Below are 26,469 nucleotides of genomic sequence, written 5' to 3'. Positions count from 1 at the left end.
GGCCTTTTGGCTAAGATCAAGTATCTTGTCAAACGGTTCAGACTGCGATCGCCTCTTGGAGGTTCTTGGCTCGAGATCTTCTGGTATCCCGAGCCACACATCTCTCGAGAGGTAGATTGAACCAGCTGATTTTACTCCTTCTCAGTTTTAAGGTAAGACCATATTATCTATTTATTTATTTATTGTCTATTTATTTATTTATTTAATATTTATTGGGTTTTTAAAGTTTTAGGCTGTTGGTGCCTCCACCATGTCGGCAGCTCGTGCCGGTGTGCGGAGGCACCACAGCGTGCGGTTTTTATTTAGAGAGGTCGAGGGGAAGCTCCTGGGTATGTCCCGCATGGACTTTTCCAGGAAGCTGATCCAAAAGACCTTACATTTTAAGCCCGAGGACTTGAATTGTTTGATGACTCTGCCCCTGAACAAAGGATTTGATGTTAGCTTTAAGGCTGCTTCCCTGCTAAATGATTTTTGGCAACGGTTTGAAAATGTTAAGGCCCAGTTCTCCATGTTCACTGTGGAGAAACTTTCTGATAACACTCTTAAAACAGTGATTGTTAGGATGTTTAATGAAACAGTGACTGGAGATGATATTTGTGTCTGGCTGGGTAGATTTTGCACTGTTAGAAGTCAGCCTGTCAAAGTGCTAGATGAGGATGGCATTTGGAATTGCTCCTGGTGGATTCCCATTAAACAATGGGAAGACGCTGGGGGCTACCAGGGCCTGAAACATCTGCCTTCTATGATTGTGCTGGGAGAAAACAGAGGCTACATACACTATCAAGGAATGCCTAAGCTGTGTAGAAAATGTGGAAGAGTTGGGCATCTCGCCGAAGCATGCCAAGAACTAGTATGTGGGAAGTGCAAAGAAATTGGTCACAGTTTTGAAAACTGTACCAATGGCAGGCGGTGCAATCTTTGTGGAGAATCATCCCATCTCTACAGAGACTGCCCTAAAAGTTTTGCCAACAAGCTTAAAATGGCCGCCCCGCAAGCACACCAAACAAAAGAACAAAGGGAGGAGGAGGCGGTCCCTGAGGTTTTGGCGGGAATTACATCTCTCCTGCCAGCCTCAGGGATTGGGGCAGAAGAAGGAAGTGGGGCGGCCACAGGGGCAGAGTCAAACATTCAAACAGCCACCACCACTGTGAAAGATAAGGAAGGAGATGAGATACAGGAAGAAACAGATTCTTCATTAGAAACGGTTCCGGACGCGGTTTTAGAAACCAGTGGGAGTGAAACTGAATGTTCACTCCCAAATGCTCAGGTGCAAAAAAGGCCTGCGGGATCTCCTCTGTTTGACACAGAGGAGAAGAAAGCTAGGGCTGCACATCGCTCAGATAGTTCCTTTTTGGACAATCTGGAGCGTGTGTGGCCCCTAGAATCCCCAAATGAGGTGTCCTTTTTGCACGTAAAGCTAAGAACATCATCACCAAAAGAGCTGCAAGAGGTTTCCTCTGCAGCCTCGGAGGTGGTAAGCATTTGCCTCCCCGACCCCAGTCCATCTGGGAGGAGGGGAAGGCAATTGCCACAAGAAATCACATGATTTTAATGATTTTATTGTAGTCTTTTATTGTCTTCTGTTTTAAATGTCTCATACCTTTTTTACCTTACTGCTCATGACCCTCACAATCTCAACCATCAATGTAAGAAGTGTGAGGTCCACCATACGAGCACAGAGCATTTTATCCTTTTTAAATACTTGTAAATCAGATTTGTTTTTAATACAAGAGTGTGCTTTGCCCTTTTTAAATAGGTACACAAAGATGGAGGAATTATGGCTCCCTGGTCCCTCCATATGGAGCGGATCAAACCAAAACAAAAATGACGGTGTTGCTATTTTAATAAAAAATCCCCATATCTTGGTGAAGGGCAGCACAGTGGTGAGGGATGGGCGGGCTCTTTTAGCAAATCTGAATTTTTTAGGTAGAGATTTAAATGTTCTTAATGTGTATGGTTTTACAGGTAAAAATGAAAGGTATGAGCTTTTAGAAGACTTGCAGTCCCACATGTTAGGTAGGGCGCCCCTAGTGGTGGCAGGGGATTTTAACTGTGTTTTATCAAAAAAAGATAGGAAGAGGGTAGGAGAGGATTTTAAAGTAGATAAGACAACGGTTTTATTGCAGGGCTTAGTGAGAGATTTTAAATTAGTCGACTGTTTTAAAAATGTGCATCAAAGAGAGGAGGGCTACACTTGGTTCAGTAGTGATGGCTCCAGAGCCTCTCGCATCGACTATATTTTTACAAGAGACTGCCCGCCAACCGATGCTACAGTCACCCCCCTTTTCTTTTCTGACCACTTAATGCTGTCTTCCACCCTTTCACTGCCCACAGGTGTGACGGTAGGGGGAGGGCTGTGGAAGCTGAACTGCTCCCTCTTAGAAGATGAGGATGTAGTAAAGGAATATAGGGAGCAGTTCAGCCAATGGCAGACCCTCCAAGACTTTTACGATACACGCGCACAGTGGTGGGAGATGGTAAAGGACCGGACAAGACAGTTTTTTAGGAAAGTAGGAAGGGACAAGAAGAATAGGGAAAAGAGATACATGATGGGGCTGCAAAAAAGACTACAAAGATATTTTAATCTTTTTAATAATGGTTTTGATTTTAATGACGAAATGAAAGAGGTCAAAAAAGAAATGTCAGTTTTATCCAGTTATCAAAGTAAAGGGTTTATTTTAAGAAGTAAAGAGAGAGAGATAGAAGAAGGTGAAAAATGTACTAGGTATTTTTTTAAAAAGATATTAACAAGGGGAGGGGCTATAACTAGTGTAAAAGTAGAAGGGAGGGATGTAAAAACAACAGATGAAATTTTAAAAGGGGTTGAGTATTTCTACCAAGAGTTATACAGTCCAAAAGATGTACATGACACCACTCTAAAGGAAGTTTTAAATTTTTTAGTCAAGAAAGTAAAGAGTCCAAATGAGCTTTTAATACAAGATTTTACCATTTTAGAAACTCAAAAAGCACTGAAAGGTTTTAAGAGGGGTAAATCCCCAGGGGAAGATGGACTCCCCCTGGAGTTTTATCTTACCTTTTGGGACATTTTAGCTCACGAATTACTGACTGTTTTTAAGGACTTTGAGACCCTTGACAGACTTCCGGACAGTTTTAGAATAGGGATAGTTTCTTTACTTTACAAAAAAGGTGACCGGACTGACTTAAAAAATTGGAGACCTATTACTCTTTTAAATTTTGATAGCAAACTTTTCAGTAAAATTTTAGCTACACGTATGTCGACCGTTTTAGAGGACGTAATCCACCCGGATCAAGCTTGCGCTGTGCCCAGAAGAAAGATAACAGACAGCCTAGTTCTGATTAGAGATGCCATCTGTTATGCGAGAGACAGAAACATCCGGCTTGTAGCCCTAAATTTAGATTTCGAAAAAGCCTTTGATCGGGTCTCGCACCAGTACCTCCTTCAGGTACTGCAAAAAATGGGCTTTCCAGAGAGGTTTATAGCTTGGGTGGGGCTGCTCTATGAGGGTTTTAGCAGCAAATTTCTTGTAAATGGGCATCTTTCCAAAGCTGTAAATATCCACAGCGGTGTCCGTCAGGGGTGTCCTTTATCTCCCCTTCTGTATGTGGCTTGTATTGAGCCACTGGCACAGATCTTGAGAAGGGATAAATGGATTAAAGGACTAGACATCCCAGGAACTGGTGGACTGACGGCGACCTGTGTTTTATATATGGATGACGTGACTCTTTTAGCGACTGACCTTTTATCAGTACGAAGAGCAATGGACTTGACTGACTGGTACGGTCGGGCCTCGGGCGCCAAGCTTAACAGGAGTAAGTCCGAGGCCCTGCTCTTCGGGCCGTGGGGCGACATGGACACAGGAGGACTAGATTTGGATTTTAAAGAAAATGATTTGAAAATTTTAGGTGTGAAATTTGACAGGGAGGGTGGAGGACAAGGAAACTGGACTGACATGTTAGGGAAAGTTAGGCAAAGACTGGGCTTTTGGGGACTAAGACAACTGACGCTAGAAGGCAAGATTTTAATTTTTAAAGCTGTGATTTTACCACTGATTTTACTTGTCTGTTCTGTTTTTAGTCCCCCAAGACGATTCCTAGCCAAGTTGGAGAGGGCGGTATTTTATTTCCTGTGGGGGTCCAAGTGGGAAAGACTCAAGAGGGAGGTTGTCAAAAAGAAAAAAGAGAATGGCGGGAAAGGCCTCCCAGACCCCCACCTGTTTTTAGGCAGCCGCTTTGCCGCCCTCCACATCCAGTATGCACTGACCCCATCCAGAGAACACAAGACAGCAGCCATGACCCGATTCTGGATGGGGTCATACCTAAGAAGCTTGAAAATTTTACCCATTGATCTTAAAAGCCCAGTGTCTTTTAATTTGTCAAAAGAACACCTTTTTATTAAGACATTTTTAAAGAAATACCTTTTAGAAACAAATGATGCCACTATTTTAACTAACCACAAGTCTCTTGTCTCTCTTGTGCAGGATCGAGAATCGGTGAGTCCAGTTCCAGGCCTCACACTAGGTGAGGCCAAAGACGTTTGGAGGAACGCAGCCCACCCAGCTCTCCAGAACAGGCTCAAGGACTTGTCGTGGATGGTGGCTCATGAGATCCTCCCGGTCAGGGCGGTCATGCACTCCAGAGGCATGGCCAAAAACCCCACCTGCCCACGGTCCGGATGTGGTTCCCCGGAGACCGTCCAACATCTGCTCTGGGAGTGCGGCGTTGCGCGGGACCTGTGGGCCAAGACCGGCCCCCTGTTTTTCCCGTGCCTGCCGGCGGGTCGGGCCCAGGTGGACTACAAGCTCGCCATCCTGGGGGTGGGTCAGGGCTTGAAGGAGTTGACACCACCAACGTTTGCCTCGCTCTGGCTCACCCTCAACCATATAAAGGATGCCATCTGGGCCACCAGAAACCTGCTGGTGGGGAAACGCGTGACGGTCCCCCTCCACGCGTGCGAGCAAAGAATAAGATCAACGCTGCAGGGTGGGCCGCACGTCGTTATTCGGATGGGGGGGCCGGGGTCACACGGAGAGGGTCCCGGCCGCCACCGTACCTGGCTGCCCGTAGATGCACCCTCACCACTCTGGCTACGGGAACAGCGGGCCAGCGGGCCGGAGGAGAGGGGATCTCCGCTGGGCGCTGGAAGCGAGGAGTCTGGGGCCTGTTCTGGAGACCTGGAGTGAATGGACATTCTTGATAGGGACTCACCCTCGATCCTGTACAAGAGATGTTTTATGTGGCATAATTTATTGTTTTATTGTTTTTTATCTGACATGTTTTATTGTTTTATTCCTATTATTTAAACCATTTACCTTTCTTTTAAAACATACATGGACTTTTTACACAACACACAAACACAAGAAACTTTTAACCGTTAATAATGTATCCCTTTTAATATGTGTAAAAATGTGATCTAAAAGAAAAAAAATGTACATGCAAATGGAAATAATGGAATGACACTGTGACAATAAAACTTTTCGAAAGAAAAAAAAATCTGTTCTTATCAGTTTAATATCTGATACGTGCCCTACCCGGGCACCACATATTAAATTGATTTTTGGTCCTGGGAGATGGCATAGGGGCTTGCTCCGTCCACTCCACGCATCGACCCGGTATTGCAGTACTTCTGGGAACGGTGCACCCTCCTAAAGTGTTCAATGAAAGAAATGTAGTGGTCTTGTGTGGCAGAAGGTGATAATGGAGCTAGTGTGAGTGGGTGTTGTAGGTGATCATGTGCTATACTAGCCTGGGTAGAATTGTGGTGTAAAAACAAGACAAAAAGGAACCCCTGTTCCTCTGTCAGTTTAACATCTGATCCGTCCACTATTCGGGGACGGCGCATTATGTACATTTATGGCTCATGGAGCCGGATGCGGAGCGTGCAAAAAAAAAAAAAAAAAAAAAAAGCCCCTTTTTTGACTGGCAAACCGCTGGTGAGGATTGGGGAGAGGGGCAGGGTGCTTCTGACTGAAGGCCTGGGAATTCATACTTACCTGGCAGGGGAGACACCATGATCAGGAAGGTGGTTCACCCAGGGCGAGGCTCGGCCATTGCACTCTGGGTTGTGCTGACCCCTGCGAATTCCCCAAATGTGGGAATCTCGACTGCATAATTTATGGTAGTGGGGGACTGCGTTCGCGCTCTCCCCTGGACAACACTGGTTAAAAGGGCAGATTGTTAAAGCTCCACTTGAGGTTCTTTTGTTTTGTTTTTTTTCTCCACTTCTTCAATATCCAGAGGCAGTCCAGAGAGTTGAACTGCGGCGGTTGCTCGAGAGATACGAAACAGTCTAGGACCGGTCTGTGTGAGGAGGGTTTTCTTTTTTCTCCTCAATTCTTCAAATAGTCTCCAATATTTGACGGACGACTTAGTTCACAGCAGTTGTCCTGGAGGCAAAGTTGTTCGGAATGAGGAGTTCTATCATGTGGTATGAAAACATTGTGCACGTGTGAAACGTCACGTGATATTCAGCCACCCATGTTGTGTTTTTTTCTGTTTACAGCGCCACCAAGTGGCCAGTCGCCGCATTCCTCTTCACGTGACCACGGGCTGAGCCCGTACACAGGTGTACCGAGTTGGGTGCAATTGTCTCATTCCGTTGGAGAGTTATAGCCGTTTAAGTAAAGCCCGCCTCGCCCACCCCCAACGTTTTGGCGTACCGTCGCCAACGTGGATGGAAATTCCAACTGTTTCCCGATCCCTGTTGGCAGTCAGACTCCAGAGAATCTTTCTGCACCGGTTTGGGTCAGATCGGGCAAAAAACCTAGGACTAGTGTGCAAAAGTAGGTTTTTCAGAAAATCCAAAATACCCGAAAATCTCGCCAGCGCGACCACCCAATCCGAGGCATGCATCTTGTTCGGCTCGAGCCAAGGATTCCGGTGATGTAAGACACTTGGGTCTGCGACCGACGGTCGAGGAGTTACGAGCCATTTCGTACTTTTGATCGCTGCAGCGCCACCTTGGGGCCGATCGGGGCGAGCCTTGGTGAGGTTGTAGTACCGGGCCGGTCCTACCATCCCTCAGAGTTTCAAGTCTCTACCACGGACGCTTTGGTCTGCCCGCTCACTTTTAAGGCGGAATGTTGATGATCCAAAATCCCAGGTTGCACTCCAGAGTGTCGTGCTGTGCACTCTGTTGTGATCCATTTTCGGTGTCAACCAATCTGAGCTGAGCTTGTTTGCCGGCGACCTTAGACCCTCTCGCCGCGGCCCAGGTGGGCGTGGCCTTTGCCGGCTCCCCCGCCTCGGCGTCGCTGCGTCATCGCTTCTCGGCCTTTTGGCTAAGATCAAGTGTAGTATCTGTTCTTATCAGTTTAATATCTGATACGTGCCCTACCCGGGCACCACATATTAAATTGATTTTTGGTCCTGGGAGATGGCATAGGGGCTTGCTCCGTCCACTCCACGCATCGACCCGGTATTGCAGTACTTCTGGGAACGGTGCACCCTCCTAAAGTGTTCAATGAAAGAAATGTAGTGGTCTTGTGTGGCAGAAGGTGATAATGGAGCTAGTGTGAGTGGGTGTTGTAGGTGATCATGTGCTATACTAGCCTGGGTAGAATTGTGGTGTAAAAACAAGACAAAAAGGAACCCCTGTTCCTCTGTCAGTTTAACATCTGATCCGTCCACTATTCGGGGACGGCGCATTATGTACATTTATGGCTCATGGAGCCGGATGCGGAGCGTGCAAAAAAAAAAAAAAAAAAAAAAGCCCCTTTTTTGACTGGCAAACCGCTGGTGAGGATTGGGGAGAGGGGCAGGGTGCTTCTGACTGAAGGCCTGGGAATTCATACTTACCTGGCAGGGGAGACACCATGATCAGGAAGGTGGTTCACCCAGGGCGAGGCTCGGCCATTGCACTCTGGGTTGTGCTGACCCCTGCGAATTCCCCAAATGTGGGAATCTCGACTGCATAATTTATGGTAGTGGGGGACTGCGTTCGCGCTCTCCCCTGGACAACACTGGTTAAAAGGGCAGATTGTTAAAGCTCCACTTGAGGTTCTTTTGTTTTGTTTTTTTTCTCCACTTCTTCAATATCCAGAGGCAGTCCAGAGAGTTGAACTGCGGCGGTTGCTCGAGAGATACGAAACAGTCTAGGACCGGTCTGTGTGAGGAGGGTTTTCTTTTTTCTCCTCAATTCTTCAAATAGTCTCCAATATTTGACGGACGACTTAGTTCACAGCAGTTGTCCTGGAGGCAAAGTTGTTCGGAATGAGGAGTTCTATCATGTGGTATGAAAACATTGTGCACGTGTGAAACGTCACGTGATATTCAGCCACCCATGTTGTGTTTTTTTCTGTTTACAGCGCCACCAAGTGGCCAGTCGCCGCATTCCTCTTCACGTGACCACGGGCTGAGCCCGTACACAGGTGTACCGAGTTGGGTGCAATTGTCTCATTCCGTTGGAGAGTTATAGCCGTTTAAGTAAAGCCCGCCTCGCCCACCCCCAACGTTTTGGCGTACCGTCGCCAACGTGGATGGAAATTCCAACTGTTTCCCGATCCCTGTTGGCAGTCAGACTCCAGAGAATCTTTCTGCACCGGTTTGGGTCAGATCGGGCAAAAAACCTAGGACTAGTGTGCAAAAGTAGGTTTTTCAGAAAATCCAAAATACCCGAAAATCTCGCCAGCGCGACCACCCAATCCGAGGCATGCATCTTGTTCGGCTCGAGCCAAGGATTCCGGTGATGTAAGACACTTGGGTCTGCGACCGACGGTCGAGGAGTTACGAGCCATTTCGTACTTTTGATCGCTGCAGCGCCACCTTGGGGCCGATCGGGGCGAGCCTTGGTGAGGTTGTAGTACCGGGCCGGTCCTACCATCCCTCAGAGTTTCAAGTCTCTACCACGGACGCTTTGGTCTGCCCGCTCACTTTTAAGGCGGAATGTTGATGATCCAAAATCCCAGGTTGCACTCCAGAGTGTCGTGCTGTGCACTCTGTTGTGATCCATTTTCGGTGTCAACCAATCTGAGCTGAGCTTGTTTGCCGGCGACCTTAGACCCTCTCGCCGCGGCCCAGGTGGGCGTGGCCTTTGCCGGCTCCCCCGCCTCGGCGTCGCTGCGTCATCGCTTCTCGGCCTTTTGGCTAAGATCAAGTGTAGTATCTGTTCTTATCAGTTTAATATCTGATACGTGCCCTACCCGGGCACCACATATTAAATTGATTTTTGGTCCTGGGAGATGGCATAGGGGCTTGCTCCGTCCACTCCACGCATCGACCCGGTATTGCAGTACTTCTGGGAACGGTGCACCCTCCTAAAGTGTTCAATGAAAGAAATGTAGTGGTCTTGTGTGGCAGAAGGTGATAATGGAGCTAGTGTGAGTGGGTGTTGTAGGTGATCATGTGCTATACTAGCCTGGGTAGAATTGTGGTGTAAAAACAAGACAAAAAGGAACCCCTGTTCCTCTGTCAGTTTAACATCTGATCCGTCCACTATTCGGGGACGGCGCATTATGTACATTTATGGCTCATGGAGCCGGATGCGGAGCGTGCAAAAAAAAAAAAAAAAAAAAAAGCCCCTTTTTTGACTGGCAAACCGCTGGTGAGGATTGGGGAGAGGGGCAGGGTGCTTCTGACTGAAGGCCTGGGAATTCATACTTACCTGGCAGGGGAGACACCATGATCAGGAAGGTGGTTCACCCAGGGCGAGGCTCGGCCATTGCACTCTGGGTTGTGCTGACCCCTGCGAATTCCCCAAATGTGGGAATCTCGACTGCATAATTTATGGTAGTGGGGGACTGCGTTCGCGCTCTCCCCTGGACAACACTGGTTAAAAGGGCAGATTGTTAAAGCTCCACTTGAGGTTCTTTTGTTTTGTTTTTTTTCTCCACTTCTTCAATATCCAGAGGCAGTCCAGAGAGTTGAACTGCGGCGGTTGCTCGAGAGATACGAAACAGTCTAGGACCGGTCTGTGTGAGGAGGGTTTTCTTTTTTCTCCTCAATTCTTCAAATAGTCTCCAATATTTGACGGACGACTTAGTTCACAGCAGTTGTCCTGGAGGCAAAGTTGTTCGGAATGAGGAGTTCTATCATGTGGTATGAAAACATTGTGCACGTGTGAAACGTCACGTGATATTCAGCCACCCATGTTGTGTTTTTTTCTGTTTACAGCGCCACCAAGTGGCCAGTCGCCGCATTCCTCTTCACGTGACCACGGGCTGAGCCCGTACACAGGTGTACCGAGTTGGGTGCAATTGTCTCATTCCGTTGGAGAGTTATAGCCGTTTAAGTAAAGCCCGCCTCGCCCACCCCCAACGTTTTGGCGTACCGTCGCCAACGTGGATGGAAATTCCAACTGTTTCCCGATCCCTGTTGGCAGTCAGACTCCAGAGAATCTTTCTGCACCGGTTTGGGTCAGATCGGGCAAAAAACCTAGGACTAGTGTGCAAAAGTAGGTTTTTCAGAAAATCCAAAATACCCGAAAATCTCGCCAGCGCGACCACCCAATCCGAGGCATGCATCTTGTTCGGCTCGAGCCAAGGATTCCGGTGATGTAAGACACTTGGGTCTGCGACCGACGGTCGAGGAGTTACGAGCCATTTCGTACTTTTGATCGCTGCAGCGCCACCTTGGGGCCGATCGGGGCGAGCCTTGGTGAGGTTGTAGTACCGGGCCGGTCCTACCATCCCTCAGAGTTTCAAGTCTCTACCACGGACGCTTTGGTCTGCCCGCTCACTTTTAAGGCGGAATGTTGATGATCCAAAATCCCAGGTTGCACTCCAGAGTGTCGTGCTGTGCACTCTGTTGTGATCCATTTTCGGTGTCAACCAATCTGAGCTGAGCTTGTTTGCCGGCGACCTTAGACCCTCTCGCCGCGGCCCAGGTGGGCGTGGCCTTTGCCGGCTCCCCCGCCTCGGCGTCGCTGCGTCATCGCTTCTCGGCCTTTTGGCTAAGATCAAGTATCTTGTCAAACGGTTCAGACTGCGATCGCCTCTTGGAGGTTCTTGGCTCGAGATCTTCTGGTATCCCGAGCCACACATCTCTCGAGAGGTAGATTGAACCAGCTGATTTTACTCCTTCTCAGTTTTAAGGTAAGACCATATTATCTATTTATTTATTTATTGTCTATTTATTTATTTATTTAATATTTATTGGGTTTTTAAAGTTTTAGGCTGTTGGTGCCTCCACCATGTCGGCAGCTCGTGCCGGTGTGCGGAGGCACCACAGCGTGCGGTTTTTATTTAGAGAGGTCGAGGGGAAGCTCCTGGGTATGTCCCGCATGGACTTTTCCAGGAAGCTGATCCAAAAGACCTTACATTTTAAGCCCGAGGACTTGAATTGTTTGATGACTCTGCCCCTGAACAAAGGATTTGATGTTAGCTTTAAGGCTGCTTCCCTGCTAAATGATTTTTGGCAACGGTTTGAAAATGTTAAGGCCCAGTTCTCCATGTTCACTGTGGAGAAACTTTCTGATAACACTCTTAAAACAGTGATTGTTAGGATGTTTAATGAAACAGTGACTGGAGATGATATTTGTGTCTGGCTGGGTAGATTTTGCACTGTTAGAAGTCAGCCTGTCAAAGTGCTAGATGAGGATGGCATTTGGAATTGCTCCTGGTGGATTCCCATTAAACAATGGGAAGACGCTGGGGGCTACCAGGGCCTGAAACATCTGCCTTCTATGATTGTGCTGGGAGAAAACAGAGGCTACATACACTATCAAGGAATGCCTAAGCTGTGTAGAAAATGTGGAAGAGTTGGGCATCTCGCCGAAGCATGCCAAGAACTAGTATGTGGGAAGTGCAAAGAAATTGGTCACAGTTTTGAAAACTGTACCAATGGCAGGCGGTGCAATCTTTGTGGAGAATCATCCCATCTCTACAGAGACTGCCCTAAAAGTTTTGCCAACAAGCTTAAAATGGCCGCCCCGCAAGCACACCAAACAAAAGAACAAAGGGAGGAGGAGGCGGTCCCTGAGGTTTTGGCGGGAATTACATCTCTCCTGCCAGCCTCAGGGATTGGGGCAGAAGAAGGAAGTGGGGCGGCCACAGGGGCAGAGTCAAACATTCAAACAGCCACCACCACTGTGAAAGATAAGGAAGGAGATGAGATACAGGAAGAAACAGATTCTTCATTAGAAACGGTTCCGGACGCGGTTTTAGAAACCAGTGGGAGTGAAACTGAATGTTCACTCCCAAATGCTCAGGTGCAAAAAAGGCCTGCGGGATCTCCTCTGTTTGACACAGAGGAGAAGAAAGCTAGGGCTGCACATCGCTCAGATAGTTCCTTTTTGGACAATCTGGAGCGTGTGTGGCCCCTAGAATCCCCAAATGAGGTGTCCTTTTTGCACGTAAAGCTAAGAACATCATCACCAAAAGAGCTGCAAGAGGTTTCCTCTGCAGCCTCGGAGGTGGTAAGCATTTGCCTCCCCGACCCCAGTCCATCTGGGAGGAGGGGAAGGCAATTGCCACAAGAAATCACATGATTTTAATGATTTTATTGTAGTCTTTTATTGTCTTCTGTTTTAAATGTCTCATACCTTTTTTACCTTACTGCTCATGACCCTCACAATCTCAACCATCAATGTAAGAAGTGTGAGGTCCACCATACGAGCACAGAGCATTTTATCCTTTTTAAATACTTGTAAATCAGATTTGTTTTTAATACAAGAGTGTGCTTTGCCCTTTTTAAATAGGTACACAAAGATGGAGGAATTATGGCTCCCTGGTCCCTCCATATGGAGCGGATCAAACCAAAACAAAAATGACGGTGTTGCTATTTTAATAAAAAATCCCCATATCTTGGTGAAGGGCAGCACAGTGGTGAGGGATGGGCGGGCTCTTTTAGCAAATCTGAATTTTTTAGGTAGAGATTTAAATGTTCTTAATGTGTATGGTTTTACAGGTAAAAATGAAAGGTATGAGCTTTTAGAAGACTTGCAGTCCCACATGTTAGGTAGGGCGCCCCTAGTGGTGGCAGGGGATTTTAACTGTGTTTTATCAAAAAAAGATAGGAAGAGGGTAGGAGAGGATTTTAAAGTAGATAAGACAACGGTTTTATTGCAGGGCTTAGTGAGAGATTTTAAATTAGTCGACTGTTTTAAAAATGTGCATCAAAGAGAGGAGGGCTACACTTGGTTCAGTAGTGATGGCTCCAGAGCCTCTCGCATCGACTATATTTTTACAAGAGACTGCCCGCCAACCGATGCTACAGTCACCCCCCTTTTCTTTTCTGACCACTTAATGCTGTCTTCCACCCTTTCACTGCCCACAGGTGTGACGGTAGGGGGAGGGCTGTGGAAGCTGAACTGCTCCCTCTTAGAAGATGAGGATGTAGTAAAGGAATATAGGGAGCAGTTCAGCCAATGGCAGACCCTCCAAGACTTTTACGATACACGCGCACAGTGGTGGGAGATGGTAAAGGACCGGACAAGACAGTTTTTTAGGAAAGTAGGAAGGGACAAGAAGAATAGGGAAAAGAGATACATGATGGGGCTGCAAAAAAGACTACAAAGATATTTTAATCTTTTTAATAATGGTTTTGATTTTAATGACGAAATGAAAGAGGTCAAAAAAGAAATGTCAGTTTTATCCAGTTATCAAAGTAAAGGGTTTATTTTAAGAAGTAAAGAGAGAGAGATAGAAGAAGGTGAAAAATGTACTAGGTATTTTTTTAAAAAGATATTAACAAGGGGAGGGGCTATAACTAGTGTAAAAGTAGAAGGGAGGGATGTAAAAACAACAGATGAAATTTTAAAAGGGGTTGAGTATTTCTACCAAGAGTTATACAGTCCAAAAGATGTACATGACACCACTCTAAAGGAAGTTTTAAATTTTTTAGTCAAGAAAGTAAAGAGTCCAAATGAGCTTTTAATACAAGATTTTACCATTTTAGAAACTCAAAAAGCACTGAAAGGTTTTAAGAGGGGTAAATCCCCAGGGGAAGATGGACTCCCCCTGGAGTTTTATCTTACCTTTTGGGACATTTTAGCTCACGAATTACTGACTGTTTTTAAGGACTTTGAGACCCTTGACAGACTTCCGGACAGTTTTAGAATAGGGATAGTTTCTTTACTTTACAAAAAAGGTGACCGGACTGACTTAAAAAATTGGAGACCTATTACTCTTTTAAATTTTGATAGCAAACTTTTCAGTAAAATTTTAGCTACACGTATGTCGACCGTTTTAGAGGACGTAATCCACCCGGATCAAGCTTGCGCTGTGCCCAGAAGAAAGATAACAGACAGCCTAGTTCTGATTAGAGATGCCATCTGTTATGCGAGAGACAGAAACATCCGGCTTGTAGCCCTAAATTTAGATTTCGAAAAAGCCTTTGATCGGGTCTCGCACCAGTACCTCCTTCAGGTACTGCAAAAAATGGGCTTTCCAGAGAGGTTTATAGCTTGGGTGGGGCTGCTCTATGAGGGTTTTAGCAGCAAATTTCTTGTAAATGGGCATCTTTCCAAAGCTGTAAATATCCACAGCGGTGTCCGTCAGGGGTGTCCTTTATCTCCCCTTCTGTATGTGGCTTGTATTGAGCCACTGGCACAGATCTTGAGAAGGGATAAATGGATTAAAGGACTAGACATCCCAGGAACTGGTGGACTGACGGCGACCTGTGTTTTATATATGGATGACGTGACTCTTTTAGCGACTGACCTTTTATCAGTACGAAGAGCAATGGACTTGACTGACTGGTACGGTCGGGCCTCGGGCGCCAAGCTTAACAGGAGTAAGTCCGAGGCCCTGCTCTTCGGGCCGTGGGGCGACATGGACACAGGAGGACTAGATTTGGATTTTAAAGAAAATGATTTGAAAATTTTAGGTGTGAAATTTGACAGGGAGGGTGGAGGACAAGGAAACTGGACTGACATGTTAGGGAAAGTTAGGCAAAGACTGGGCTTTTGGGGACTAAGACAACTGACGCTAGAAGGCAAGATTTTAATTTTTAAAGCTGTGATTTTACCACTGATTTTACTTGTCTGTTCTGTTTTTAGTCCCCCAAGACGATTCCTAGCCAAGTTGGAGAGGGCGGTATTTTATTTCCTGTGGGGGTCCAAGTGGGAAAGACTCAAGAGGGAGGTTGTCAAAAAGAAAAAAGAGAATGGCGGGAAAGGCCTCCCAGACCCCCACCTGTTTTTAGGCAGCCGCTTTGCCGCCCTCCACATCCAGTATGCACTGACCCCATCCAGAGAACACAAGACAGCAGCCATGACCCGATTCTGGATGGGGTCATACCTAAGAAGCTTGAAAATTTTACCCATTGATCTTAAAAGCCCAGTGTCTTTTAATTTGTCAAAAGAACACCTTTTTATTAAGACATTTTTAAAGAAATACCTTTTAGAAACAAATGATGCCACTATTTTAACTAACCACAAGTCTCTTGTCTCTCTTGTGCAGGATCGAGAATCGGTGAGTCCAGTTCCAGGCCTCACACTAGGTGAGGCCAAAGACGTTTGGAGGAACGCAGCCCACCCAGCTCTCCAGAACAGGCTCAAGGACTTGTCGTGGATGGTGGCTCATGAGATCCTCCCGGTCAGGGCGGTCATGCACTCCAGAGGCATGGCCAAAAACCCCACCTGCCCACGGTCCGGATGTGGTTCCCCGGAGACCGTCCAACATCTGCTCTGGGAGTGCGGCGTTGCGCGGGACCTGTGGGCCAAGACCGGCCCCCTGTTTTTCCCGTGCCTGCCGGCGGGTCGGGCCCAGGTGGACTACAAGCTCGCCATCCTGGGGGTGGGTCAGGGCTTGAAGGAGTTGACACCACCAACGTTTGCCTCGCTCTGGCTCACCCTCAACCATATAAAGGATGCCATCTGGGCCACCAGAAACCTGCTGGTGGGGAAACGCGTGACGGTCCCCCTCCACGCGTGCGAGCAAAGAATAAGATCAACGCTGCAGGGTGGGCCGCACGTCGTTATTCGGATGGGGGGGCCGGGGTCACACGGAGAGGGTCCCGGCCGCCACCGTACCTGGCTGCCCGTAGATGCACCCTCACCACTCTGGCTACGGGAACAGCGGGCCAGCGGGCCGGAGGAGAGGGGATCTCCGCTGGGCGCTGGAAGCGAGGAGTCTGGGGCCTGTTCTGGAGACCTGGAGTGAATGGACATTCTTGATAGGGACTCACCCTCGATCCTGTACAAGAGATGTTTTATGTGGCATAATTTATTGTTTTATTGTTTTTTATCTGACATGTTTTATTGTTTTATTCCTATTATTTAAACCATTTACCTTTCTTTTAAAACATACATGGACTTTTTACACAACACACAAACACAAGAAACTTTTAACCGTTAATAATGTATCCCTTTTAATATGTGTAAAAATGTGATCTAAAAGAAAAAAAATGTACATGCAAATGGAAATAATGGAATGACACTGTGACAATAAAACTTTTCGAAAGAAAAAAAAATCTGTTCTTATCAGTTTAATATCTGATACGTGCCCTACCCGGGCACCACATATTAAATTGATTTTTGGTCCTGGGAGATGGCATAGGGGCTTGCTCCGTCCACTCCACGCATCGACCCGGTATTGCAGTACTTCTGGGAACGGTGCACCCTCCTAAAGTGTTCAATGAAAGAAATGTAGTGGTCTTGTGTGGCAGAAGGTGATAATGGAGCTAGTGTGAGTGGGTGTTGTAGGTGATCATGTGCTATACTAGCCTGGGTAGAATTGTGGTGTAAAAACAAGACAAAAAGGAACCCCTGTTCCTCTGTCAGTTTAACATCTGATCCGTCCACTATTCGGGGACGGCGCATTATGTACATTTATGGCTCATGGAGCCGGATGCGGAGCGTGCAAAAAAAAAAAAAAAAAAAAAAAGCCCCTTTTTTGACTGGCAAACCGCTGGTGAGGATTGGGGAGAGGGGCAGGGTGCTTCTGACTGAAGGCCTGGGAATTCATACTTACCTGGCAGGGGAGACACCATGATCAGGAAGGTGGTTCACCCAGGGCGAGGCTCGGCCATTGCACTCTGGGTTGTGCTGACCCCTGCGAATTCCCCAAATGTGGGAATCTCGACTGCATAATTTATGGTAGTGGGGGACTGCGTTCGCGCTCTCCCCTGGACAACACTGGTTAAAAGGGCAGATTGTTAAAGCTCCACTTGAGGTTCTTTTGTTTTGTTTTTTTTCTCCACTTCTTCAATATCCAGAGGCAGTCCAGAGAGTTGAACTGCGGCGGTTGCTCGAGAGATACGAAACAGTCTAGGACCGGTCTGTGTGAGGAGGGTTTTCTTTTTTCTCCTCAATTCTTCAAATAGTCTCCAATATTTGACGGACGACTTAGTTCACAGCAGTTGTCCTGGAGGCAAAGTTGTTCGGAATGAGGAGTTCTATCATGTGGTATGAAAACATTGTGCACGTGTGAAACGTCACGTGATATTCAGCCACCCATGTTGTGTTTTTTTCTGTTTACAGCGCCACCAAGTGGCCAGTCGCCGCATTCCTCTTCACGTGACCACGGGCTGAGCCCGTACACAGGTGTACCGAGTTGGGTGCAATTGTCTCATTCCGTTGGAGAGTTATAGCCGTTTAAGTAAAGCCCGCCTCGCCCACCCCCAACGTTTTGGCGTACCGTCGCCAACGTGGATGGAAATTCCAACTGTTTCCCGATCCCTGTTGGCAGTCAGACTCCAGAGAATCTTTCTGCACCGGTTTGGGTCAGATCGGGCAAAAAACCTAGGACTAGTGTGCAAAAGTAGGTTTTTCAGAAAATCCAAAATACCCGAAAATCTCGCCAGCGCGACCACCCAATCCGAGGCATGCATCTTGTTCGGCTCGAGCCAAGGATTCCGGTGATGTAAGACACTTGGGTCTGCGACCGACGGTCGAGGAGTTACGAGCCATTTCGTACTTTTGATCGCTGCAGCGCCACCTTGGGGCCGATCGGGGCGAGCCTTGGTGAGGTTGTAGTACCGGGCCGGTCCTACCATCCCTCAGAGTTTCAAGTCTCTACCACGGACGCTTTGGTCTGCCCGCTCACTTTTAAGGCGGAATGTTGATGATCCAAAATCCCAGGTTGCACTCCAGAGTGTCGTGCTGTGCACTCTGTTGTGATCCATTTTCGGTGTCAACCAATCTGAGCTGAGCTTGTTTGCCGGCGACCTTAGACCCTCTCGCCGCGGCCCAGGTGGGCGTGGCCTTTGCCGGCTCCCCCGCCTCGGCGTCGCTGCGTCATCGCTTCTCGGCCTTTTGGCTAAGATCAAGTGTAGTATCTGTTCTTATCAGTTTAATATCTGATACGTGCCCTACCCGGGCACCACATATTAAATTGATTTTTGGTCCTGGGAGATGGCATAGGGGCTTGCTCCGTCCACTCCACGCATCGACCCGGTATTGCAGTACTTCTGGGAACGGTGCACCCTCCTAAAGTGTTCAATGAAAGAAATGTAGTGGTCTTGTGTGGCAGAAGGTGATAATGGAGCTAGTGTGAGTGGGTGTTGTAGGTGATCATGTGCTATACTAGCCTGGGTAGAATTGTGGTGTAAAAACAAGACAAAAAGGAACCCCTGTTCCTCTGTCAGTTTAACATCTGATCCGTCCACTATTCGGGGACGGCGCATTATGTACATTTATGGCTCATGGAGCCGGATGCGGAGCGTGCAAAAAAAAAAAAAAAAAAAAAAAGCCCCTTTTTTGACTGGCAAACCGCTGGTGAGGATTGGGGAGAGGGGCAGGGTGCTTCTGACTGAAGGCCTGGGAATTCATACTTACCTGGCAGGGGAGACACCATGATCAGGAAGGTGGTTCACCCAGGGCGAGGCTCGGCCATTGCACTCTGGGTTGTGCTGACCCCTGCGAATTCCCCAAATGTGGGAATCTCGACTGCATAATTTATGGTAGTGGGGGACTGCGTTCGCGCTCTCCCCTGGACAACACTGGTTAAAAGGGCAGATTGTTAAAGCTCCACTTGAGGTTCTTTTGTTTTGTTTTTTTTCTCCACTTCTTCAATATCCAGAGGCAGTCCAGAGAGTTGAACTGCGGCGGTTGCTCGAGAGATACGAAACAGTCTAGGACCGGTCTGTGTGAGGAGGGTTTTCTTTTTTCTCCTCAATTCTTCAAATAGTCTCCAATATTTGACGGACGACTTAGTTCACAGCAGTTGTCCTGGAGGCAAAGTTGTTCGGAATGAGGAGTTCTATCATGTGGTATGAAAACATTGTGCACGTGTGAAACGTCACGTGATATTCAGCCACCCATGTTGTGTTTTTTTCTGTTTACAGCGCCACCAAGTGGCCAGTCGCCGCATTCCTCTTCACGTGACCACGGGCTGAGCCCGTACACAGGTGTACCGAGTTGGGTGCAATTGTCTCATTCCGTTGGAGAGTTATAGCCGTTTAAGTAAAGCCCGCCTCGCCCACCCCCAACGTTTTGGCGTACCGTCGCCAACGTGGATGGAAATTCCAACTGTTTCCCGATCCCTGTTGGCAGTCAGACTCCAGAGAATCTTTCTGCACCGGTTTGGGTCAGATCGGGCAAAAAACCTAGGACTAGTGTGCAAAAGTAGGTTTTTCAGAAAATCCAAAATACCCGAAAATCTCGCCAGCGCGACCACCCAATCCGAGGCATGCATCTTGTTCGGCTCGAGCCAAGGATTCCGGTGATGTAAGACACTTGGGTCTGCGACCGACGGTCGAGGAGTTACGAGCCATTTCGTACTTTTGATCGCTGCAGCGCCACCTTGGGGCCGATCGGGGCGAGCCTTGGTGAGGTTGTAGTACCGGGCCGGTCCTACCATCCCTCAGAGTTTCAAGTCTCTACCACGGACGCTTTGGTCTGCCCGCTCACTTTTAAGGCGGAATGTTGATGATCCAAAATCCCAGGTTGCACTCCAGAGTGTCGTGCTGTGCACTCTGTTGTGATCCATTTTCGGTGTCAACCAATCTGAGCTGAGCTTGTTTGCCGGCGACCTTAGACCCTCTCGCCGCGGCCCAGGTGGGCGTGGCCTTTGCCGGCTCCCCCGCCTCGGCGTCGCTGCGTCATCGCTTCTCGGCCTTTTGGCTAAGATCAAGTGTAGTATCTGTTCTTATCAGTTTAATATCTGATACGTGCCCTACCCGGGCACCACATATTAAATTGATTTTTGGTCCTGGGAGATGGCATAGGGGCTTGCTCCGTCCACTCCACGCATCGACCCGGTATTGCAGTACTTCTGGGAACGGTGCACCCTCCTAAAGTGTTCAATGAAAGAAATGTAGTGGTCTTGTGTGGCAGAAGGTGATAATGGAGCTAGTGTGAGTGGGTGTTGTAGGTGATCATGTGCTATACTAGCCTGGGTAGAATTGTGGTGTAAAAACAAGACAAAAAGGAACCCCTGTTCCTCTGTCAGTTTAACATCTGATCCGTCCACTATTCGGGGACGGCGCATTATGTACATTTATGGCTCATGGAGCCGGATGCGGAGCGTGCAAAAAAAAAAAAAAAAAAAAAAGCCCCTTTTTTGACTGGCAAACCGCTGGTGAGGATTGGGGAGAGGGGCAGGGTGCTTCTGACTGAAGGCCTGGGAATTCATACTTACCTGGCAGGGGAGACACCATGATCAGGAAGGTGGTTCACCCAGGGCGAGGCTCGGCCATTGCACTCTGGGTTGTGCTGACCCCTGCGAATTCCCCAAATGTGGGAATCTCGACTGCATAATTTATGGTAGTGGGGGACTGCGTTCGCGCTCTCCCCTGGACAACACTGGTTAAAAGGGCAGATTGTTAAAGCTCCACTTGAGGTTCTTTTGTTTTGTTTTTTTTCTCCACTTCTTCAATATCCAGAGGCAGTCCAGAGAGTTGAACTGCGGCGGTTGCTCGAGAGATACGAAACAGTCTAGGACCGGTCTGTGTGAGGAGGGTTTTCTTTTTTCTCCTCAATTCTTCAAATAGTCTCCAATATTTGACGGACGACTTAGTTCACAGCAGTTGTCCTGGAGGCAAAGTTGTTCGGAATGAGGAGTTCTATCATGTGGTATGAAAACATTGTGCACGTGTGAAACGTCACGTGATATTCAGCCACCCATGTTGTGTTTTTTTCTGTTTACAGCGCCACCAAGTGGCCAGTCGCCGCATTCCTCTTCACGTGACCACGGGCTGAGCCCGTACACAGGTGTACCGAGTTGGGTGCAATTGTCTCATTCCGTTGGAGAGTTATAGCCGTTTAAGTAAAGCCCGCCTCGCCCACCCCCAACGTTTTGGCGTACCGTCGCCAACGTGGATGGAAATTCCAACTGTTTCCCGATCCCTGTTGGCAGTCAGACTCCAGAGAATCTTTCTGCACCGGTTTGGGTCAGATCGGGCAAAAAACCTAGGACTAGTGTGCAAAAGTAGGTTTTTCAGAAAATCCAAAATACCCGAAAATCTCGCCAGCGCGACCACCCAATCCGAGGCATGCATCTTGTTCGGCTCGAGCCAAGGATTCCGGTGATGTAAGACACTTGGGTCTGCGACCGACGGTCGAGGAGTTACGAGCCATTTCGTACTTTTGATCGCTGCAGCGCCACCTTGGGGCCGATCGGGGCGAGCCTTGGTGAGGTTGTAGTACCGGGCCGGTCCTACCATCCCTCAGAGTTTCAAGTCTCTACCACGGACGCTTTGGTCTGCCCGCTCACTTTTAAGGCGGAATGTTGATGATCCAAAATCCCAGGTTGCACTCCAGAGTGTCGTGCTGTGCACTCTGTTGTGATCCATTTTCGGTGTCAACCAATCTGAGCTGAGCTTGTTTGCCGGCGACCTTAGACCCTCTCGCCGCGGCCCAGGTGGGCGTGGCCTTTGCCGGCTCCCCCGCCTCGGCGTCGCTGCGTCATCGCTTCTCGGCCTTTTGGCTAAGATCAAGTGTAGTATCTGTTCTTATCAGTTTAATATCTGATACGTGCCCTACCCGGGCACCACATATTAAATTGATTTTTGGTCCTGGGAGATGGCATAGGGGCTTGCTCCGTCCACTCCACGCATCGACCCGGTATTGCAGTACTTCTGGGAACGGTGCACCCTCCTAAAGTGTTCAATGAAAGAAATGTAGTGGTCTTGTGTGGCAGAAGGTGATAATGGAGCTAGTGTGAGTGGGTGTTGTAGGTGATCATGTGCTATACTAGCCTGGGTAGAATTGTGGTGTAAAAACAAGACAAAAAGGAACCCCTGTTCCTCTGTCAGTTTAACATCTGATCCGTCCACTATTCGGGGACGGCGCATTATGTACATTTATGGCTCATGGAGCCGGATGCGGAGCGTGCAAAAAAAAAAAAAAAAAAAAAAGCCCCTTTTTTGACTGGCAAACCGCTGGTGAGGATTGGGGAGAGGGGCAGGGTGCTTCTGACTGAAGGCCTGGGAATTCATACTTACCTGGCAGGGGAGACACCATGATCAGGAAGGTGGTTCACCCAGGGCGAGGCTCGGCCATTGCACTCTGGGTTGTGCTGACCCCTGCGAATTCCCCAAATGTGGGAATCTCGACTGCATAATTTATGGTAGTGGGGGACTGCGTTCGCGCTCTCCCCTGGACAACACTGGTTAAAAGGGCAGATTGTTAAAGCTCCACTTGAGGTTCTTTTGTTTTGTTTTTTTTCTCCACTTCTTCAATATCCAGAGGCAGTCCAGAGAGTTGAACTGCGGCGGTTGCTCGAGAGATACGAAACAGTCTAGGACCGGTCTGTGTGAGGAGGGTTTTCTTTTTTCTCCTCAATTCTTCAAATAGTCTCCAATATTTGACGGACGACTTAGTTCACAGCAGTTGTCCTGGAGGCAAAGTTGTTCGGAATGAGGAGTTCTATCATGTGGTATGAAAACATTGTGCACGTGTGAAACGTCACGTGATATTCAGCCACCCATGTTGTGTTTTTTTCTGTTTACAGCGCCACCAAGTGGCCAGTCGCCGCATTCCTCTTCACGTGACCACGGGCTGAGCCCGTACACAGGTGTACCGAGTTGGGTGCAATTGTCTCATTCCGTTGGAGAGTTATAGCCGTTTAAGTAAAGCCCGCCTCGCCCACCCCCAACGTTTTGGCGTACCGTCGCCAACGTGGATGGAAATTCCAACTGTTTCCCGATCCCTGTTGGCAGTCAGACTCCAGAGAATCTTTCTGCACCGGTTTGGGTCAGATCGGGCAAAAAACCTAGGACTAGTGTGCAAAAGTAGGTTTTTCAGAAAATCCAAAATACCCGAAAATCTCGCCAGCGCGACCACCCAATCCGAGGCATGCATCTTGTTCGGCTCGAGCCAAGGATTCCGGTGATGTAAGACACTTGGGTCTGCGACCGACGGTCGAGGAGTTACGAGCCATTTCGTACTTTTGATCGCTGCAGCGCCACCTTGGGGCCGATCGGGGCGAGCCTTGGTGAGGTTGTAGTACCGGGCCGGTCCTACCATCCCTCAGAGTTTCAAGTCTCTACCACGGACGCTTTGGTCTGCCCGCTCACTTTTAAGGCGGAATGTTGATGATCCAAAATCCCAGGTTGCACTCCAGAGTGTCGTGCTGTGCACTCTGTTGTGATCCATTTTCGGTGTCAACCAATCTGAGCTGAGCTTGTTTGCCGGCGACCTTAGACCCTCTCGCCGCGGCCCAGGTGGGCGTGGCCTTTGCCGGCTCCCCCGCCTCGGCGTCGCTGCGTCATCGCTTCTCGGCCTTTTGGCTAAGATCAAGTATCTTGTCAAACGGTTCAGACTGCGATCGCCTCTTGGAGGTTCTTGGCTCGAGATCTTCTGGTATCCCGAGCCACACATCTCTCGAGAGGTAGATTGAACCAGCTGATTTTACTCCTTCTCAGTTTTAAGGTAAGACCATATTATCTATTTATTTATTTATTGTCTATTTATTTATTTATTTAATATTTATTGGGTTTTTAAAGTTTTAGGCTGTTGGTGCCTCCACCATGTCGGCAGCTCGTGCCGGTGTGCGGAGGCACCACAGCGTGCGGTTTTTATTTAGAGAGGTCGAGGGGAAGCTCCTGGGTATGTCCCGCATGGACTTTTCCAGGAAGCTGATCCAAAAGACCTTACATTTTAAGCCCGAGGACTTGAATTGTTTGATGACTCTGCCCCTGAACAAAGGATTTGATGTTAGCTTTAAGGCTGCTTCCCTGCTAAATGATTTTTGGCAACGGTTTGAAAATGTTAAGGCCCAGTTCTCCATGTTCACTGTGGAGAAACTTTCTGATAACACTCTTAAAACAGTGATTGTTAGGATGTTTAATGAAACAGTGACTGGAGATGATATTTGTGTCTGGCTGGGTAGATTTTGCACTGTTAGAAGTCAGCCTGTCAAAGTGCTAGATGAGGATGGCATTTGGAATTGCTCCTGGTGGATTCCCATTAAACAATGGGAAGACGCTGGGGGCTACCAGGGCCTGAAACATCTGCCTTCTATGATTGTGCTGGGAGAAAACAGAGGCTACATACACTATCAAGGAATGCCTAAGCTGTGTAGAAAATGTGGAAGAGTTGGGCATCTCGCCGAAGCATGCCAAGAACTAGTATGTGGGAAGTGCAAAGAAATTGGTCACAGTTTTGAAAACTGTACCAATGGCAGGCGGTGCAATCTTTGTGGAGAATCATCCCATCTCTACAGAGACTGCCCTAAAAGTTTTGCCAACAAGCTTAAAATGGCCGCCCCGCAAGCACACCAAACAAAAGAACAAAGGGAGGAGGAGGCGGTCCCTGAGGTTTTGGCGGGAATTACATCTCTCCTGCCAGCCTCAGGGATTGGGGCAGAAGAAGGAAGTGGGGCGGCCACAGGGGCAGAGTCAAACATTCAAACAGCCACCACCACTGTGAAAGATAAGGAAGGAGATGAGATACAGGAAGAAACAGATTCTTCATTAGAAACGGTTCCGGACGCGGTTTTAGAAACCAGTGGGAGTGAAACTGAATGTTCACTCCCAAATGCTCAGGTGCAAAAAAGGCCTGCGGGATCTCCTCTGTTTGACACAGAGGAGAAGAAAGCTAGGGCTGCACATCGCTCAGATAGTTCCTTTTTGGACAATCTGGAGCGTGTGTGGCCCCTAGAATCCCCAAATGAGGTGTCCTTTTTGCACGTAAAGCTAAGAACATCATCACCAAAAGAGCTGCAAGAGGTTTCCTCTGCAGCCTCGGAGGTGGTAAGCATTTGCCTCCCCGACCCCAGTCCATCTGGGAGGAGGGGAAGGCAATTGCCACAAGAAATCACATGATTTTAATGATTTTATTGTAGTCTTTTATTGTCTTCTGTTTTAAATGTCTCATACCTTTTTTACCTTACTGCTCATGACCCTCACAATCTCAACCATCAATGTAAGAAGTGTGAGGTCCACCATACGAGCACAGAGCATTTTATCCTTTTTAAATACTTGTAAATCAGATTTGTTTTTAATACAAGAGTGTGCTTTGCCCTTTTTAAATAGGTACACAAAGATGGAGGAATTATGGCTCCCTGGTCCCTCCATATGGAGCGGATCAAACCAAAACAAAAATGACGGTGTTGCTATTTTAATAAAAAATCCCCATATCTTGGTGAAGGGCAGCACAGTGGTGAGGGATGGGCGGGCTCTTTTAGCAAATCTGAATTTTTTAGGTAGAGATTTAAATGTTCTTAATGTGTATGGTTTTACAGGTAAAAATGAAAGGTATGAGCTTTTAGAAGACTTGCAGTCCCACATGTTAGGTAGGGCGCCCCTAGTGGTGGCAGGGGATTTTAACTGTGTTTTATCAAAAAAAGATAGGAAGAGGGTAGGAGAGGATTTTAAAGTAGATAAGACAACGGTTTTATTGCAGGGCTTAGTGAGAGATTTTAAATTAGTCGACTGTTTTAAAAATGTGCATCAAAGAGAGGAGGGCTACACTTGGTTCAGTAGTGATGGCTCCAGAGCCTCTCGCATCGACTATATTTTTACAAGAGACTGCCCGCCAACCGATGCTACAGTCACCCCCCTTTTCTTTTCTGACCACTTAATGCTGTCTTCCACCCTTTCACTGCCCACAGGTGTGACGGTAGGGGGAGGGCTGTGGAAGCTGAACTGCTCCCTCTTAGAAGATGAGGATGTAGTAAAGGAATATAGGGAGCAGTTCAGCCAATGGCAGACCCTCCAAGACTTTTACGATACACGCGCACAGTGGTGGGAGATGGTAAAGGACCGGACAAGACAGTTTTTTAGGAAAGTAGGAAGGGACAAGAAGAATAGGGAAAAGAGATACATGATGGGGCTGCAAAAAAGACTACAAAGATATTTTAATCTTTTTAATAATGGTTTTGATTTTAATGACGAAATGAAAGAGGTCAAAAAAGAAATGTCAGTTTTATCCAGTTATCAAAGTAAAGGGTTTATTTTAAGAAGTAAAGAGAGAGAGATAGAAGAAGGTGAAAAATGTACTAGGTATTTTTTTAAAAAGATATTAACAAGGGGAGGGGCTATAACTAGTGTAAAAGTAGAAGGGAGGGATGTAAAAACAACAGATGAAATTTTAAAAGGGGTTGAGTATTTCTACCAAGAGTTATACAGTCCAAAAGATGTACATGACACCACTCTAAAGGAAGTTTTAAATTTTTTAGTCAAGAAAGTAAAGAGTCCAAATGAGCTTTTAATACAAGATTTTACCAT

General features: G+C 47.6%; 12 non-coding genes and 2 pseudogenes across 12 annotated transcripts; all 14 read left to right on the top strand.

Annotated features, from left to right (window-relative positions):
- The first annotated feature begins 5,448 nt into the window (after positions 1–5,448).
- Positions 5,449–5,625, top strand: LOC148996000 (U2 spliceosomal RNA; annotated as a pseudogene).
- A 339-nt stretch (positions 5,626–5,964) lies between these two features.
- Positions 5,965–6,129, top strand: LOC148995999 (U1 spliceosomal RNA). Its single transcript, XR_016150513.1, has one exon. It is a non-coding gene; the product is annotated as a U1 spliceosomal RNA (small nuclear RNA).
- A 1,110-nt stretch (positions 6,130–7,239) lies between these two features.
- LOC148995998 (U2 spliceosomal RNA) lies at positions 7,240–7,430 on the top strand. The gene has a single exon (XR_016148700.1). It is a non-coding gene; the product is annotated as a U2 spliceosomal RNA (small nuclear RNA).
- Positions 7,431–7,768: 338 nt separating this feature from the next.
- Positions 7,769–7,933, top strand: LOC148995997 (U1 spliceosomal RNA). Its single transcript, XR_016150501.1, has one exon. It is a non-coding gene; the product is annotated as a U1 spliceosomal RNA (small nuclear RNA).
- Positions 7,934–9,043: 1,110 nt separating this feature from the next.
- LOC148995996 (U2 spliceosomal RNA) lies at positions 9,044–9,234 on the top strand. Its single transcript, XR_016148698.1, has one exon. It is a non-coding gene; the product is annotated as a U2 spliceosomal RNA (small nuclear RNA).
- Positions 9,235–9,572: 338 nt separating this feature from the next.
- LOC148995995 (U1 spliceosomal RNA) lies at positions 9,573–9,737 on the top strand. The gene has a single exon (XR_016150489.1). It is a non-coding gene; the product is annotated as a U1 spliceosomal RNA (small nuclear RNA).
- Positions 9,738–16,305: 6,568 nt separating this feature from the next.
- On the top strand, positions 16,306–16,482 carry LOC148995994 (U2 spliceosomal RNA; annotated as a pseudogene).
- Positions 16,483–16,821: 339 nt separating this feature from the next.
- On the top strand, positions 16,822–16,986 carry LOC148995993 (U1 spliceosomal RNA). The gene has a single exon (XR_016150477.1). It is a non-coding gene; the product is annotated as a U1 spliceosomal RNA (small nuclear RNA).
- Positions 16,987–18,096: 1,110 nt separating this feature from the next.
- On the top strand, positions 18,097–18,287 carry LOC148995992 (U2 spliceosomal RNA). The gene has a single exon (XR_016148696.1). It is a non-coding gene; the product is annotated as a U2 spliceosomal RNA (small nuclear RNA).
- Positions 18,288–18,626: 339 nt separating this feature from the next.
- LOC148995991 (U1 spliceosomal RNA) lies at positions 18,627–18,791 on the top strand. The gene has a single exon (XR_016150466.1). It is a non-coding gene; the product is annotated as a U1 spliceosomal RNA (small nuclear RNA).
- Positions 18,792–19,901: 1,110 nt separating this feature from the next.
- On the top strand, positions 19,902–20,092 carry LOC148995990 (U2 spliceosomal RNA). The gene has a single exon (XR_016148694.1). It is a non-coding gene; the product is annotated as a U2 spliceosomal RNA (small nuclear RNA).
- Positions 20,093–20,430: 338 nt separating this feature from the next.
- Positions 20,431–20,595, top strand: LOC148995989 (U1 spliceosomal RNA). Its single transcript, XR_016150455.1, has one exon. It is a non-coding gene; the product is annotated as a U1 spliceosomal RNA (small nuclear RNA).
- A 1,110-nt stretch (positions 20,596–21,705) lies between these two features.
- LOC148995988 (U2 spliceosomal RNA) lies at positions 21,706–21,896 on the top strand. The gene has a single exon (XR_016148692.1). It is a non-coding gene; the product is annotated as a U2 spliceosomal RNA (small nuclear RNA).
- A 338-nt stretch (positions 21,897–22,234) lies between these two features.
- Positions 22,235–22,399, top strand: LOC148995987 (U1 spliceosomal RNA). The gene has a single exon (XR_016150445.1). It is a non-coding gene; the product is annotated as a U1 spliceosomal RNA (small nuclear RNA).
- The last annotated feature ends 4,070 nt before the right edge of the window (positions 22,400–26,469 follow it).

The sequence above is a fragment of the Pimephales promelas genome, chromosome 2, assembly GCF_988280905.1.
Source record: "Pimephales promelas chromosome 2, fPimPro1.hap1.1, whole genome shotgun sequence".
Classification (NCBI taxonomy): Eukaryota; Metazoa; Chordata; class Actinopteri; order Cypriniformes; family Leuciscidae; genus Pimephales; species Pimephales promelas.
The sequence above is the reverse complement of the archived record's forward strand: the minus strand, read 5'-3'. Positions and strand labels throughout refer to the sequence as shown.